This window comes from Strix uralensis, chromosome Z, assembly GCF_047716275.1.
Source record: "Strix uralensis isolate ZFMK-TIS-50842 chromosome Z, bStrUra1, whole genome shotgun sequence".
In the NCBI taxonomy this organism is placed as follows: Eukaryota; Metazoa; Chordata; class Aves; order Strigiformes; family Strigidae; genus Strix; species Strix uralensis.
The window spans coordinates 21,175,142-21,192,315 of record NC_134012.1 but is presented as its reverse complement, the minus strand read 5'-3'; positions in this window follow the sequence as shown (position 1 = coordinate 21,192,315).

Genomic DNA, 17,174 nt, shown 5'->3' with positions numbered 1-17,174 from the left:
ACACCAGTTCTAGACCACTAACAAGTCTTCTCTGTCATTTAGCAACTGCTGAAGCTAGACAGCAAATTAAATTAAATCTTTTCTAAAGAGCTTTTAAAGGAAAAAAACAAACAAACCAAACAACCCAACACTTCTTCCTCTCTCCTCTTTAAATAGGAAATCTTTCAGTGAGAATATCAATGATAGTACCTGGATGGCTTGGCTACTTTCATAGACGCTGATTACACATAAATCCCTGTTATCACTATGCTATCATTACATAAAATAGGGTTTCCTATTACAAAAGAAACACCATAACCTGGCTTCAGTCTATGGGTTTCTCTTTCAACTACAATATCTTTCAGTGAATTTTATGCATGGTGACCAAATGAACTTTTGCTAGCTATATGATTTCTGTTCTTTCATGTGTTTATTATTAATGCAATATTGTCCTATGACAGAAAAAAGTCATGCTTCACTTTAAGTAGAACAGTCTGATTGGAATGAATGTTTTGCTGGATCACAGTATATAAACACAGTAAAGCCTGCTCAAAGCATCACTCAAAAGCCTTATTCAGGAGATGCACTTTACCACTTACATAATTTCAAGTCAGTGAGCTTAAAGTTAATCACATATTTACATATTTTCTTGAATCAGTATCATAATTAAATACTCTTCTGGGCCATGATCCAAAGAACACTGAACTAACAGAATAGACTATTAATTCTGACAGTAGCTAAATTGCTCATCTTTCATGCTGCTTCAGGCTCATATTCTTTCATAGTGTCACATAGTTCTGTTTTGTGTTGAAGACCTTCATCAGGTTTAATGGAATATATTTAGGTTATTAAAAGTCCATGTCTTTCACAATTTTCAGAGAGATTCAAAAGCACAGAAAATATTTTAAAGTCATGAATAGGCCTATTGAAAATGTGGGACTGAACGATAATGCTCTGTCTTGAAATACAATTTTTGGCCAGATGCCTCAATGAGGTTGTGTTCTTGTCAAAAGAAAGCTTCGTGCAGTGCTGTTGATGCTACTACTAATGGAGAACATTTACTGTGTGATGCTCTTGTTCTTGTCCACAGCTCCAAATGGGAAATTGAAGGCTTCATCCCTGCAAAACTTGCTGACAGATGTAGAAAAGAGGCAAAATCCCCAAGGGACAAGGCAACCACACTTCTGAACTGATGAGGACTGAGGCATACTGGCATGCCGGAATGGAAGTATGTAACAGGGTGAATGAGCTACTCCCGCTCTGTAGAAAACTAGGAGACTCCATTCTGTAGATCCAACCTTCTGGTAATAAAAACACCCATTCAATCCCAGTAAACCTGGGCACTGACTGAAAATTTGCATTTTCACAAAAAATAGTTTTTTCTCCTTCCTGCTCCCTGCTCCAGTAACATTCCAACAGCTTCTTTTTACACTTCTCACTTTTCCATGTGTATTTTCTTCTTCCTTGCTCATATTAGGAGTGACTTTTTTTTTTTTTTTTTTTTAAACAAGCACAACAGAAGATATTTTTCATTAAACTGAAAAATGTTGGCTCAAACATCAGCTTTGGAGAAAAGAAATAACTCTATCAATTCTTCTTATGGAAAGCAAAAGTACATAACAGAACTCTACAATCACCCTTCCTGTCTGTTTCAGTGTTTCACCGTCCTTCCCACTGAAGAGTATTTCCTAACATCATCCTGACTTTTCCCAGCTGTAGTTTGAGCTCATTAGACCACTTGTCCTTGTAAGTTCAAGTCAGTGGAATTTAAAGACTGTGCTCAAAGTTAGCAGAATCTTTCTGGAATATCTATGTTAATTTCATGGATCATACTTTCTTGGACAAGTACTTTGTGTTGCAGTTAACAATGGCAATTACATGCCAAATTAATCAAACACTTTGCTTTCTATCCCCACACTGTTATTTCAACATGTAACATTTTTGTCTGCTAATGATTTTTTTCCTACCTTGGGACAGTTACAAATGTTCTCTTTGCGTAGTTGACCATATACATCTGAATGAAATATATGAACTCAAACTTCCGCACCAATTTCTTCAAGTGTGCTATAAAACTTCATTCCTTGAAGGAGAGGTTTAGGATCAGGACTTGTTGAAAGGATGTTACCTTATTGGAAGTTTCTTTCATTTCCTGTTCAGGTGTAGCAAAGTCTTTCTATCTTTTTCCCCTCTCTCCTAGACACCAACTCACTTAAGAAAAGATACCATTCTCTTCATTGTTTACAGGGAAAAGTCCTTATTGGATCTATATTCTAATACAGCTAAAAAACCTATTTTCATCCATTTCCACTCCTTCTTTCACACTTGCCATTCTGAGTTGAAAACAGACAAATGGAAATGAGGAAAACCACCCATGGCTCTCAATTTCCCTTTTCTTCTTTACTTGCAGATCATGAGATTTATGCCTGCATTTTTATGTATTTATATTCTTGTACATGCTTCTTGGAGTTGCCTTAAAATTACAATTTCTTTACAATAAAGACAACATGTAGTGTCTGGTATAAAGGAGAATTTAGGGCTCAAGCTGCCAGAATTTAGACCTGTTTTGATGAAAACCACATAATATGGAGTTATGGTTTACACTCTTTACATTTAATTGTCTGACCATATTCAGTTTTATTTCTATTGACAAAATGGACATAGGTTGGAAAAGAAAGTGTCAGAATCAAATATCTGAGCTATAAAATAACATATGAATGATTACAAGACCATAACTGAGATTTTAGGATTTCTTTGTTTTGGATACTTTATTCTTTGCAGTTGTGCTTACTTTGCAGATAAACTAGCATATGCTTTGCTTCGATTTCAGCTTTCATTTAATCAGCCTTACTATGCTAAAACATACTGACTTGCATCTTGGTTAAATTACAGTGAAGACTGCTAACAAGATTTATTCCATGTCACTTGAATGATATAGTTTCCTTATGTTATATAGCTTTTCAGTTTAAAAGAGAGGATAACTTTCTAGCTGAGAAAATATACAGTCTGTAGGCTTCAAAGTGTATCAGAGGGTTTTCAAATACCAACAGAGCTGTCCCTTTCTGGATTTATTATTAGAATTCAGGCAACATTTCACAGAAATGGAGGTGGGGAAAAACAGGTTCCTGTTTAATATTATTTATAGACTAGCCTTGGCATATCCTTCAAGCTGTGTAAACCTTGCCAATATGCCACTTGTCAAGCATATCAGACCCTGTGCATCAACAGTAGGCCAAAATACTTTATACAGTTCAGATATTCTGATGTAAAAAAGGGGAAAAGAAAAAAAGGGGGAAAAAAGGTTTTGTGAAAAGCCAATCTCAATTATTTTTTCTTTATAAAATAATTTTGTTATTTCTGTTAGCATCATTTAAATCCTGTCAGTGATGTGACATTTTTAGGTGTTTTCTTTTGCAAATATAGAAGAAAAACAGATAAATGTTATGACTCTTTATTTATATTTTATTGAGTTTTTTTCATGAAAACAAGGCAAAGCCTTAATGTGTTTATTCCTAGAATTCATCATAAGGTAAAAACATAAAATGTAGCTTAAATGTCTGCAAAGATAGTTGCATGAAGCTGTATAGAAAAATTTGTGTTGTGTTAGGCTACTTCCTAATTTTCACCCAAAATATATTTTTACAGCATCTAGAATGTGAAGAACAGCACATTTCAATAATCTTTTCTGCTCTGCTAAATCAACAGTGAACAGATCTTTAATATTAAGATATACAACAAGTAAAACCAGTTAAAACCTTTGGAAGCTAGTGTGTTCTGCATTATGAACTCTATCACATAGGAAATCATTTGCTTTCAGCAGTGAGCAAAGAAGTTTTATGGTGAGTTTAGTGGAAAGACAGTTCAAGCTCATGGGCTGTGTGATCAGGCTATGAACTGGTAACGATAGCTGGAGAACGGAAAAAAGCCTCCTGAGTTTTCCTCTAGAACTGCCATTTTGAGTGTTAGACAAGACATTAACCTTTACATATCTCCGAGTTGAATTTAAATGTGTAGGAGAGGACTTTTCAGGAGAGAAGGTGTGATTCCAGAAATCACAGAAATTTCTTAATCAGAAATTTATTAAGTCAGTTGTAAGTCAGTTTCAGATTTAATATTTACAGTAAATCCTTTTTCCATATTGCACTAACAACTGTAAATCTGTGAATTTTTTATTGTGTGAATAAATTAATTTAATATCTTCTTTTTATACTTGCAAAGTGCTATAAGAGGATTTTACCATAAATGAATGAAAGTAATTTGGGGGGTGAAGGCTGATACTGATGCAATGTTCCTCATCCATAATCTGTCAACACTTTGACAAGCTAAATTATTTATATATCTGCTTTTCATTCATGTCTTCCTTCTAGTTGCCCACTCATCTAGTATTTCTACAGTGAATAGTGTCACTATTTGAAATTCAGTTCATTGTACTAATGTCTTGCATTTATGGCTTGTTTCTTGCAAGTAGCTGTAATAATACCATTTTTGTAACAGATCTAAAAAACACTGTTCAGTGTTTTCAAAGCTTGGTAAAAAGGTTAAAGAACGTAAGTTACCATCATTCTTGTAAAATACGTATATATCTATCTGCTTTTCCAAGGATGTCTGAAAGAAAATCTCTCTGTGGTAGTTTAGAAAATTCAAAGCCTGTGGATTTTAGAAAGTTACAGGAAAGCAAATGACTAATACAACATCATGGCCTCTGTTAATTTTCTTCTCAAAATCTCCATAGCTGTGCTGGTGTATCTGGAACATCTTTCTTATGGAGGCTGGAAGAATTTGTGGATTATTCCCCTCAATTTAAATAATAGTTCAACTTTTTATTGATTTCTTCTCTTCAGTTTATCTAACTTTTATCACAGCTTGCAAATCCTAGTGTCACCTATTCTCCTGTTCTTTGATCTTGACAAATATTCCTTCTTAAACTACTGAAGAAGACAAAATCTTCAACAGCATGTGTGCATGCAGTGCCCAGGAGTACTTTCCAACTCATTTTTCAGTTGCATGCTTTGGCCACACTCAATTTTTATGCTGAGAGTGAAGTAAGGGCTGGGGTCCACTGGGTTTGTTTCCCACTCCACCATCCTCATGCCCTCATTTTGATGGGAAAGAAACCAGTGGCCAGGGGCCAGTGTACAACTCCCCACACCATGTTAAGGGCTCTAGATTAGCCTGAAAATTCTAGTCTACCCCCATAAACACTGAGCTTCTGGGACTTCTGCCTGAAGGAGTTCTGTGCTATTCTGTCAGAGAGAACCTTTATTTCTTTTATCATTCTTAGGCTTGGTTTTACTATGTTTGCTGCTCTGTCACTATCTACTGTAGGTGAAATATTTAGAATTAGTTATGTACCTGCACATAAGACATCACATTGTGCCTTAATTCTAGTATTGTTACCTTAGCAATCCTGGAAACAAAACAAAACAAGACACTGTTTACCTGTGTATTCAAGGTAGCTGAAAGAAGTTTAAAACAATATAGCAACTAATCTCCTACAGAGAAATATTCCTATCATAGTTCCTTCTTCCATGAACACATATATAAAATGACAGTCTCATAACATGTCCTGTTTGTTAATAATTTGACTCAGAAAATATTAACTATGATGTAACAACTTTTGAGTATTGCCATATATGTGAATTTGCACTGGCCTTTAGTTAAATCTGCATCCATGCGCATTCCCAAATGGGTCATTTTTATAGATATTTATAGGGCTTGAAGGTGCATTAATGTAAGCATACAATTGACTTCACTTAGTTTCTAAATGCCACTCCTAGGTCCTCCTACAACATTTTTTTTCTCAGGATATTAGGAAATATGAAAGATCAAGATCTCCCTTCTATTCATCCTGGAAGCAGTAGGTATAGTCCAGTACAGACTTCTTCCAGATACAATGATAAGAAAGAATATTTTTGTTAGTGCTGTGCTAAGCCAATATTTGTTAACAATGCTGTATGCACCTGCACTGCATAAAAATACATAATTAAAAGCATGCCTTTTCTGGAAATGATATCAACTTTACTGGACACAGTAAAGGTCAAATTCAACTCAATTTCAACATATATCACTTCTCTTTATGCTTCACTAGTTTATAAAATTATGGATCTCCAATATTGTCAGAGATTTGAAAAATAATGTTACATTTCAACTTCTGTTTCAGTTGACAGCTGGGAAAAAAGTGCTCACACCGTCACCATTAAAAAGTGCTAAAATGCAATTATAATGAGTAATATGTCAGGGAAAACAAATTTTAAGAGGAAGTGTACAACAAATTTTCATATTCATGAAAAAAAAAAAAATTACAGAAGAAGCTACATTCAGTTATTATACAGGACAGTTAGGAAATCTGAAAGCCTTCTTGAGGACCTCTGCCTGTATAGCTTTGTCCTGACTTTAATAACTTTTAATTTGAAACATTTGAACAACAGAGGCAGTTCTCACTATGATAGTTCTTCCATTTGTGGCTAGCTTAATACTGTCAAATCTCTTTTCATTTGTGATACCATCCTATGTGGGAATCCCTTCAAATAGAGCTGAATCTCTGCAGATTAACACCAGGCATCATCTACATTACAACAACCAAATGGGAAAGGAGAGTTTACCTTGTACTTAGATTCAGCATATGTGGGTTTATTTATTTCAGTATTTTTTTCTGATTAGAAAAAAATACAGACAGTGACATTAGGCACAATATTAAAGCCATCATTAAACACAATTTAAAAGACATTTTGAAAGACAGTGAGATTACAAATTATGAAGATTATCCCTCATGATATGCTGTTCTTTTTCATGATGAATTATGTAATTCTGATAAAATTAAGTCAGATGGAAAAGGAGAATGGAACAAGTTTCAAAATGGGAGCTTATCAACAAGATACATGTTTAAAGATATTATCTTACTCAGGTCTCCTCAAATTTATTTTTCCCTTTTGTTCTTTCTAAAAGAATAAAAGTTTGACAAAAATTAATCAGATATTACCTGTGTACTTCACAGAATCACAGAATCACCTAGGTTGGAAAAGACCTTGAAGGTCACCAAGTCCAACCATTAGCCTAACATTGACAGTTCTCAAATACACCAAATCCCTAAGCGCTATGTCAACCCTACTCTTGAACACCTCCAGGGATGGGGACTCCACCACCTCCCTGGGCAGCCCATTCCAACACCTAACAACCTGTTCTGTAAAGAAATACTTCCTAATATCTAGTCTAAACCTTCCCTGGAGCAACTTGAGGCCATTACCTCTTGTCTTATCACTTATTACTTTTTTAAAGAGACTCATCCCCAGTTCTCTGCAACCTCCTTTCAGGTAGCTGTAGAGGGCAATGAGGTCTCCCCTCAGCCTCCTCTTCTCGAGACTAAACAACCCCAGTTCCCTCAGCCGCTCCTCGTACGACATGTGCTCCAGACCCTGCACCAGCTTCGTTGCCCTTCTCTGGACACACTTGAGTAATTCAATGTCCTTTTTGTAGTGAGGGGCCCAAAACTGAACACAGTAATCGAGGTGCAGCCTCACCAGTGCCGAGTACAGGGGTAAGATCCCTTCCCTGTCCCTGCTGGCCACGCTATTTCTGGTGCAAGCCAGGATGCCATTGACCTTCTTGGCCACCTGGGCACACTGCTGTGTTCTGACTCTTGTAAGTAGTTCTGGGATAGGGTCAGTGTAAAGATATCAGAGGGGTCATTATATACTGATCAGCAAAACATATAAGAATGTGGATAAGTTCTATATTGAATAGGGATAATGCATTCAATGCCTTGCAGAAGTGAATTCAAACACACATACTGTCATTGTGCACAACATATGTCCACTGCCATGCCCACCCAGAATCCAGAAAAAGAAAATAATAGTGTAGGCTAGAGCCTGGTAAGGTTGCTTGTCTGGAGAAAATGAAAAATTAAAAAAAAATTAAAAAAAGACAAACTGTACTAGTTCAACTGCAAAGTTAAAAATGTTTACAACAATTTATAATCTTTCATCTACACACAAGCAAAGGAATAAATACTAGGAAAGAAAACATTTAGGCTGATGGAAAAAGTTTTCATGGATGAACAGAAATCCATTTATTCCAATGACTTTGAGTCTTATGGATGTTTTCTCTGGTGTAATTATCAGGTCAGTTTATTCATGTCTATCCTGCCCCATTTCTATCTTCTTGTTCAAGCTAGACCCTTCTTCATCTATTCCTCCAAACATATATTTACCTACACATATCTACAACATTTTCTGAGGAAGACTTCTATTTAGCGTTACTGACAAAGGGAACAACTATGAGTAACAATTTCCAGAACTGGTTTCTAATAATTATTTAATACATTTTTCTCCCTGTCTTAGGTGGTTTTTGCATTGGTGGAAGACATGATCTTGGTATTATCAGTAATAAAGACTTAACAATATTAAAAAAAATGAATGGAAGTGTATTTTTTATGATTGTTCATAACCTTATTCACATAAGTGATAGGTAGTTCATATATTTAGCTTGTTAATGATAAAGTAGATAAAATTTAGAGATAATAAAATTCTCTGTGAAAACAGAAATAATTAGTATATGTATGTAGTAACTTGTGCATGTATGTGTGTATCTTTGAATATGGAAAACACAGATGGAAGAATTTCATTTCTGCTGCAAATCAGTCTACTGGACACAGAGTCTGAGATACAGATGGACATTTTTATGATAAAATAAATATCTTCTGGCCAATTCAATAGTGTCTTTTCTGCCTTTTTCTGACTGTTTCCAGCCAGCTATGTACCACCCCAAAGTATACATGAGCCCTCATTTGCTGCAGATTGATGTTTGATGAAGATGGGTTCCCTCTACCCCTCCATGCTCTGCAACATTGACCTTTCCAAAAATGGTATGAGAGAGTTGCACAGGTTTTTTAACACAAAAAATATCTATTATATAGAAATACAAATTAGATACATTCTTGTACAAATATAAATCTGTGCTATTGTAAATGGAAAAAAAATCAGTTATTAATTTCAGATCAGAACACATAACACTACAAGTTTCAAACTCCAGCTGTATATGTGGTATGGATTTAGCCTAACTAACACTAGTGCAAGAAATTAAATTTTTAGTTAAAACTTCTAAAGAAAATATATTGAAAACTTGGACAGGATTTCATTTAGTATACCTGCACCCTCCATCAGCTCAAAAATCTGGAGTGTTGGAGATAAGGGATAAAAAATTATTCTACTGAAAATACAGGGTGAGGTAAAAACTGGAAATTAATAGGGCTGAGGGAAGAGTGAAGATCTGGTCAGGCTGCTAGTTTTAGAGCTGCATAATGAATGAGAGTATGTTAATTCTCTATGGGCATCTCACACTCTTCTGCAATTTCTCATACAATTTTTGCCAGCCTTTTTAAGTGTGGAGGTTCTTCTGTATCTCTGAGTAGGAAGGCACAGATAAGTACTGGAGTGTAGAGTTCCTCCTTGAGGATCCAAGTTTTAAGCCCATAATCAGGTCATCCTTCATGTGCTGCAGGGAATTTTTTCCAATGTTCTTAAACCAGCCTGTTTCCTGCCTTGTTTCATTAATTTCATGAGGACACTCACTACTTCTGAGAAGCGCATTTGATTTTGGATTTCTCATGACCGATTGGGAAGTTATGGGACAAAGTAGAAGACACCATTACGTGGTATTAATCATCTTATATGAAAAGCAGCTTGAGCTGCTCAGGACCTTCCAGGAAACAGACATGGGGGAAAATGTCTTTCCTTTTGAAAGGTCTAGATTAAATATATTGGTTTTTATACATCACTAGCTCTACATAACATCAGCCTTTGCCTCAGAGGAAGTCTGTATTTTAATACATAAGATTATTTACAATCAGTAATAGCAGGAATCATATCGCTAGCTAAAACAAATCAATGTTAGATAATTAGAAAAATCAATAATGTGGCTAGGTTATGTGCTTAGATTGTAATTAATACAATAATGGAAACACAAGAGAAGTCATTAAATAATAAGATACCATGTTTACCCAAAGATACAACCTCCTAGCAGAGCCATGAATAGTCTTCAGCAAGTAGAAAGGTAAAGCTCCCAAAAAAGACTTTTTTCAAGGAAACTTTTGCTAGAAGTAACTGGGGAAGAAAATGTTAATTGTACAACTGACTGTAGGACATAAGGATAGTTCCATATATGTTATTTGTATGTCAGTGAGAAGCAAGTGGTTTCTGCATTGCTCTCTTTCTTAAGGTTTTATTTTCTTTTGTGGAACAGGTAATTGCCAACATGAATTCAAGACCTAAAATATATTTCCAAGAAAAGTAACATCATGAAAAAGGGGGATACGCACAGGTACACACACCTGCTATCCCAAATGCTGCAGAGGACAGCACTAGCATGCCATCAGGAGATAAGGATATCCGACATTTGGAGGAGTTCTATGGGATGTGTCCAGAAACAAGGGTGGAAAGCAGCGCAAAGGCCCATGGATGTGTGGTTTTGAATGTGGGACAATCCACAGGAGGCATTACTGTTACAAAATGGCTGCAGAGAGCAACTCATGATCGTCAGGCTCACAGCATAAAGGACTCAACAGATCTCACAGCCATGGACAGACTGTTGTGTTGGATGAGCTCTTACACACAGGAATGTGTATTTTCTCCCTTGGAGCTCTGTGGTGCAAGTGATGGCTGTTAGAATTGTTTTTATTTACACTACTTGGTTGTCTAAAGTAAACCTGCTGAAGACTATACCTTTGCCCAACTAAGTGGATTTTAAAATCTAGCCTCAGGACAAAACATATAGACAAAAGGAAGGAGAGTTCCCTGGGGAAACACTGTACAGTGAAGCAGAATTTTTGCATCTTTTTTAAGGGAGAAAAAAATATAAAATAGTTTTGACCATCATTCTGCATAGGTGGAAGAATTTTTGCCTGCAGACAAAATATTAATTTCTGTCAAAAAAGACTTCAATATGGGCAGATCTTTTGGTATCCCATTGTTGTACCAGGTCCTAACAAATTTTGCTAGAAAACAAATGCTAATGAAGAGTATTGACTTTGTCTACTTTACCAAATACCATAGAACTCATGTTGGCTTGGAAAGGTTTATCCAAAGCAGTTTCTCTGGAAGATTCATTGGGTATTCGTGTAGATTTCAGATGAATTGAGTGCTAGCTGTTGCTTTCAGGTAAGGCCTGAAGTAATGAGTATATTCATCAACAAGTCAAAAGTGGAAGAGATTGTATAGACAGTGGAATTTATTGTGAAAATGAAGAATGATACAGAAGAATACAAAAAGTTGATTAATGGATTTCATTAGAGGCTAAAACACTAATGGAACTGGAATAACACCATGAAAAATTATTAAATAGAGGGCAAAAAAGATGCAAATGCAAATGTCTGGTCACAAACTAACCAAGAATATATAGAAATTCATTACTACAATCGGTTGCTATAAATGACAATTTAAGCCAGAAATATGTTAATTTCTGATTACAATACAATCATAATGTCAATTATGACTTATAGGTTACATAGTACGGAAAATAAATTGTTAAAATATTGGGAATAGTAAGGTCTGTAGCAATAATGGAATTGCTGGATAGTTTTGTAACTGGATTTAAAACTTTGGGGAGATTTGGCAAAGGATAAAATTTAAAATAGTATATAAATTTGAAAAATAGTCTATTTTAATAGTTTTTTTTGAAAGGACAGTAGGGACAAGATGAGAAGAACAGAGAATGAAACTAAAATCAAGGAAAATATCTCAGACTGTTTGCAAATTTGAGTTTGATCTGTCAAGGTCTTTAGACTTTTTATAGTCCACTAGACATTTTTTCACTAAGAAACAATGGGGTCTAAAATGACAAAAATTCACACTAGCTATCTGTTTGATTCAATCTGATGACAAAAAAAAAAAAAAATTTTCCCTGCCTACAGTATATAATTGGGAAACATTCTTATAAACTGATAGAATTATATAACAATTTACCTGGGCATTGTATTATAATGGATTATTAAGAATAAAACTCAGATTCTCTGTTGATTGAGTCAAGGTGTGTTCCTTTTTATGTTGTATGAGTAGCAGGCTGAACTTTATAAATCGTATAGTGATATGTATTAAATATGTATAATATATATCATATCACATATATGAAGTAAATAAGATATATCCAATAAATATATTAGATATGTGTATCTATATTTATTTACATGTTATCTAAATATATCTGTATTTATACAAGAATCAACATTAAATAATCCATTCAATGGCTGTCAAGATCAAGGTTTTACTCTGTGTGCTGCCGTCCCTGCCAGTACATGCAACCTCAGCTTCAAATCTGAACAGGCAAGACAGACAAAAGTATGAATGGAAACAGTAGCACAAAGAGATGATGACTGAATTTAATATGCAGTTCCACAATAAAGTTAATGGTAGATCTTCCTAGCTCAGCGAGTGTCTTATTCAGCAACTCACACTGCTTCTCTTGTAACTGATATATAAAATCATATTCCATACAGTAGGTATACAGTCTTACCTCAAAAGCTAAAATCCACTTAAAAAATGATGACTTAGCTGCTGAAAAATATTAAACCAAGATTTGTTTCATGTCTTGATTCATTATGCTAATTCCAGTCCTTGTACAGGTGACCTCAGCAAAGCCACAGATCTATATAGTTTGAAGTTTTTAGATTAAACTGCATTTATTTCATAAACCTGTCATAATTTTGGTCACCAAATTTTTCTCACAATAAGCAAGGAAGTAATTGATTTAATGATTAAATTATCATTTACCTTGGAGCAATTTCAAGTGTCTTTAAAATTTATTTGCTATCTACAATAAATTAAATTCTTTGCTATATACTAGACATAATTCCTTGCTTAGCTTAATAAATAAATATAATTTCTGTTCATTTTGCATTCCAGTAGTAGTTCACTTTGGAAAAGTGTGGTTAGGTAGCCTGAATATAGCGTATAACAGATTCCTGTAATTAGAAAAGAGAATTTAAGCTTCCTCTGAAAGAATAATACAGAGTTTATTTGTTGAGATTACTGACATTCATGTTAAAAGTTGAAAATACTTCCACTCAGTTAAAAAATACCATCTTTTATTTCCTTTCTGTTGGTTCAGTGCCAAAGAAGAGTTTCACTGATGTCTGGTTTCCCCACTGGCTAGGCTGCAGCAGGATTCTATTGCCTTTTCTTGTGACTGAAAAATTTTGACATAGCCTTTTTGTCTTTTTGATCCACTTGAGTTAGAATAGCACATCTATGCAGAGTGTTCTGTTCTCACATTAAAGAAAAGGCAAATCAGGTAAAGGACTACTTAACACACAATCTACTTTTTCTCTCTTAAACTTGTTGAACACCAGTTCTCACTTTGAAATCTGGTAGAATTTTGGGCAAAATAGTGGTATCTCCATAATAAGAGCAGTCAGACCACACCTGGAGTAAAAGGATGCTTAATCATTATTTAATAAATATTTTCACAAACCTGAGCTTTGCTCCCTTGATACTTTTTGGGGTCATTCCCTATCTGGTCTCTCCAGTCTCACTTTTTTCCTCTAAAAAAAAAAAAAAAAAATCCTTGATTTTTTTTTATTTGTGAAGATCTAATAGAGCTAGAGCTAATAGACTTAACTGAGACAGAAGTATTGAAGTTCCAAATTCTGAAGTAGTTCATCTATCTCATTCAGGGATAATCCAGGTTAAACCAGCCAAACATAGCCAGTTAGTAATGGACAAACAGAAAAGGGAGGAACCCTTATTATTGTAAGAGCTACACAATACGTGCCAAAGTATTTGTTTGATGAGCACAATGCAAAATTGAGTACTGTTTCTAATAGTTTTAGTCTTCCAATAAGGATTTTTCAGTAATTGGGGAAAAGATTCACCAAGGAATACAGGAGTATGAGGTGACAAAATTTCCAAGTGTTGGCTGATCTTATTCTTCCCAATAATAGCTGCAAGCGAAATGAGAAGGCCCGAGGCATAGTTAGCACTGTAGTGGGACTCTAATTTTTCATCTCCCTCTTCCTTTAACTAAAAAAGAACATGTGATATACCATGTTCGTTTTCTGACTGTAAATTCTGTGTTGCTGAACTGAAAAGAATTGTCTATGCTGTCTGGGTGTCCTGGAGGTTTATCAGCTTGCCTGTGGTAGTACCAGCAGTTATTATGGACATGTCCTGATGGGCTTCAGGATATGTAGCAGATCTAACATTAAATATAAATCCTGAGTGGAAACATGACCATCCTGTTCCCAACAGGTGAATCCAACATGTGGAAAATACTGTGCGGAATCCGTAATCCTGGAACATATCAGCTGCAGCTCCACTTACTCACTTAGGTTGTATGAGGTGTTTGGATCAATGTTCTCTAATGTGTTCATAGACTGTACATGTCTTGGGGAGGTAACCTGCAGCAAAAGCTGCAGCCTGACACAGGCCCAGCACTTAGGTTTTTTGTACAGCAGCCTAAATAAACACCTGCATTGAAACCAGTGTACATCTAATACAATTCTGCAGGCTTTACAGACTCATTCAAGGCCTGAGATTTTCTACTGGAACTTCAATTTAATGAACTATCATTGCTTTGGTCATTAAACAGTAGACTGGAAGAGCTAATGCACACCACTATTCAATACTTGTCCAAACGTATCTGAAAGATGACATACTTAGATCTACGTTATTTTCTTATTTTTTGTACAGTTTGCTTTATAAAGATTCACTGCCAAGACTTGACCGTGAAACACAATTCTGTGTGCTTTAATCAAAACAGCTTCCCAAACAAGCATTGTCTTCCCTCTTCCACTTCCATTACCTCTACATCCTGTACTGAGAGGATATCAGGCAAAGGTAAGGAGACTGCAGAAATTGTGTGAGTTCATAGTCCTGTACTCTCAGGAGGTTGTTGCAGAATTCCTGTTTCTCAGAGTCTTCTCTATGCAAACCCCAGTCTTTCCTGAAATATAATTTTCTACACTAAAAGGTCTCAGACTTTCACAGACTTAGGATGAGACAACTACATGTAATTCCTAAAGAGCCCAATGCTCCATATCTATGTACCCAAATAATTTCATCATTCACTTAATAGCAGAACAAATTAGTCATAATCTCAGATTTTGGTGCACATTATGTTGAGACATGCCTACACTAATATGCTTTCTCATAAAGTAAATGCTTGCTCTGTTAGAGCACAAATCTTATTTTGTCTCTACTAAAGTCAAGGGAGAGAGACCTGAGTCTCCAGGAGGACTGCTTACTTGAAGAGATTTTGAGATTTATTAGCAGATTTCATTATACCTATGGAGGGACTTCAGCATTCAAGTTTGTAAAATTAGGATGCAAAAGGAAAGCAATATGTACAATGCAAAACAGGAGAAGCAAGCATTATCATGGATGTATAATAGTATCACACATATCCATACATATGAAAACTACGGATCTGTGTTATTTCTAAGTATGCAGTATTCTAGAAACATGACTTTATCCATTTGTCTAATGTGGTTCTCTGTGGCTGACTTTCAACTTGATACTGACTGGCAGCACAGTGGTGTGATCAGTGACACAGAGGGCTCATGTTGCACTGGATGTGACAAGCACTTTGCTTTGATTGTAACTGGTAACTCTGTTAATGTGAAAGAAATAATTACACTACACTTTCACTTCTGGTGTACCATCAATCACTGTAAATCTAGTGTCAGAGAAAAATACAGATTTCCTTGTCGCAACTTTTGATCAGATATTGGAACAGGTAAAAGTATTAAATGACCAAAAGGTGATAAATGCCCTCAGGTTTTATTAAGAGAAGGAGGGAGAGAAGGCTCTGAATGTTCCCTGCATACTTCGTGTTTGTTAAGTATTTATTGAATATTTTAATAAATGATCTTCTAATGCTAGATTCATTCTATTTTTAGTTGTGTTCTCAAAAGTGTTCTTTTATTCACAGCTACTGTTTCAGCTATTAGAGATACTATGATTACAAACAACCTGAATTTTTGCATCATTATGTTTGCTTGAAAAATTAACTAAGTATAAGTAAGGATCGTGAAAGAAATAAGCAAGATTTTTGATAATGAGATCCCACTCCTCTTTTACAATGGCAAATGATGTATAAACTATGAATGAAGATAATACTGAACTATAATGCCACTACACACAGCTGTCAGACCAAGAATGCATGTCTGTCTCCAGCTTAAAAGAGGAAATAAAAAATAGTGCTACAGAACACTACCGAATATGAAGAAAAATGACAAAAGTATCCACTAACAACAGTAAAAATACGCAAGTCATGAGATTATTTTAGGTTAAATACAAGCACCAGTTTATTAGATGTGAACTGGTAATGAATACTGTAGGTTCAGCATTATGTTAATACAATTCAGTGTCTCTTCTTAATATGGGGAAGAAAAAATAGCAAATGACAACATTCCCGAAAGCAATGGTGATTTGGTCTCCCTAACTTCACAGCATATAAGCTCTCATGTGGTTTCCTGAGCAAAACAGAGGGTAATTTCTAGTTCACTCTCCTTCCACCAGGAAAAAATAGTGACAAAGTTTTTGAGAGCTGTCTAGACTGTGTATAACATTTCCAGGGATAAGATTGCACAGCTTTGCCTGGCAAGTTGTGAAATCTCCTGTACTTAACTCCCCCAACATAATAAAATTTTATTTGTTCACCCACTCAAACCTTATCCTGTGCAATTTAAGCCTATTGCCTTTTGATGCACACCCTGTGGTCATAGGAAACAGCTGATTCTTCCTGGTTTTGAGGCAGCTCACCTTCTGAGCTGAGGACTGTAATCACACATTCTCTCAGTCTTCTCTGGTATGAGAGTAGACAATGGTCACTTTTTCAGTCTTTTGCCATAGGCCTTGTTATCATGGTATCCAGTCATCTTCTTTGTTCTCTTCTGTCACGTCTCCATTTGTCCATGCCTCTGAAGCGTCAGATATGACAAGGGTAGGAAAGAAAATCTTTTATGTGACAACATCTATTCATTTTAATAAAGTAACCAGTTATGTCCTCTGTTCTGGTGATACAGTTTTACTGCCTGAGAATGTTTTAGTTTTCTTAGAAACTATGTTTTTCATCCCTGTTAAATTCAACACTAACTTTTTCAATCAGGATGGAAAAGTGTTCATAGCAAAAGTGTAGTTGAGTGCTACAGGTAGGTACTTTATACAAAATCCATGTGAAGTATTATTTTCTTCTGAAAAATATATTTTGTT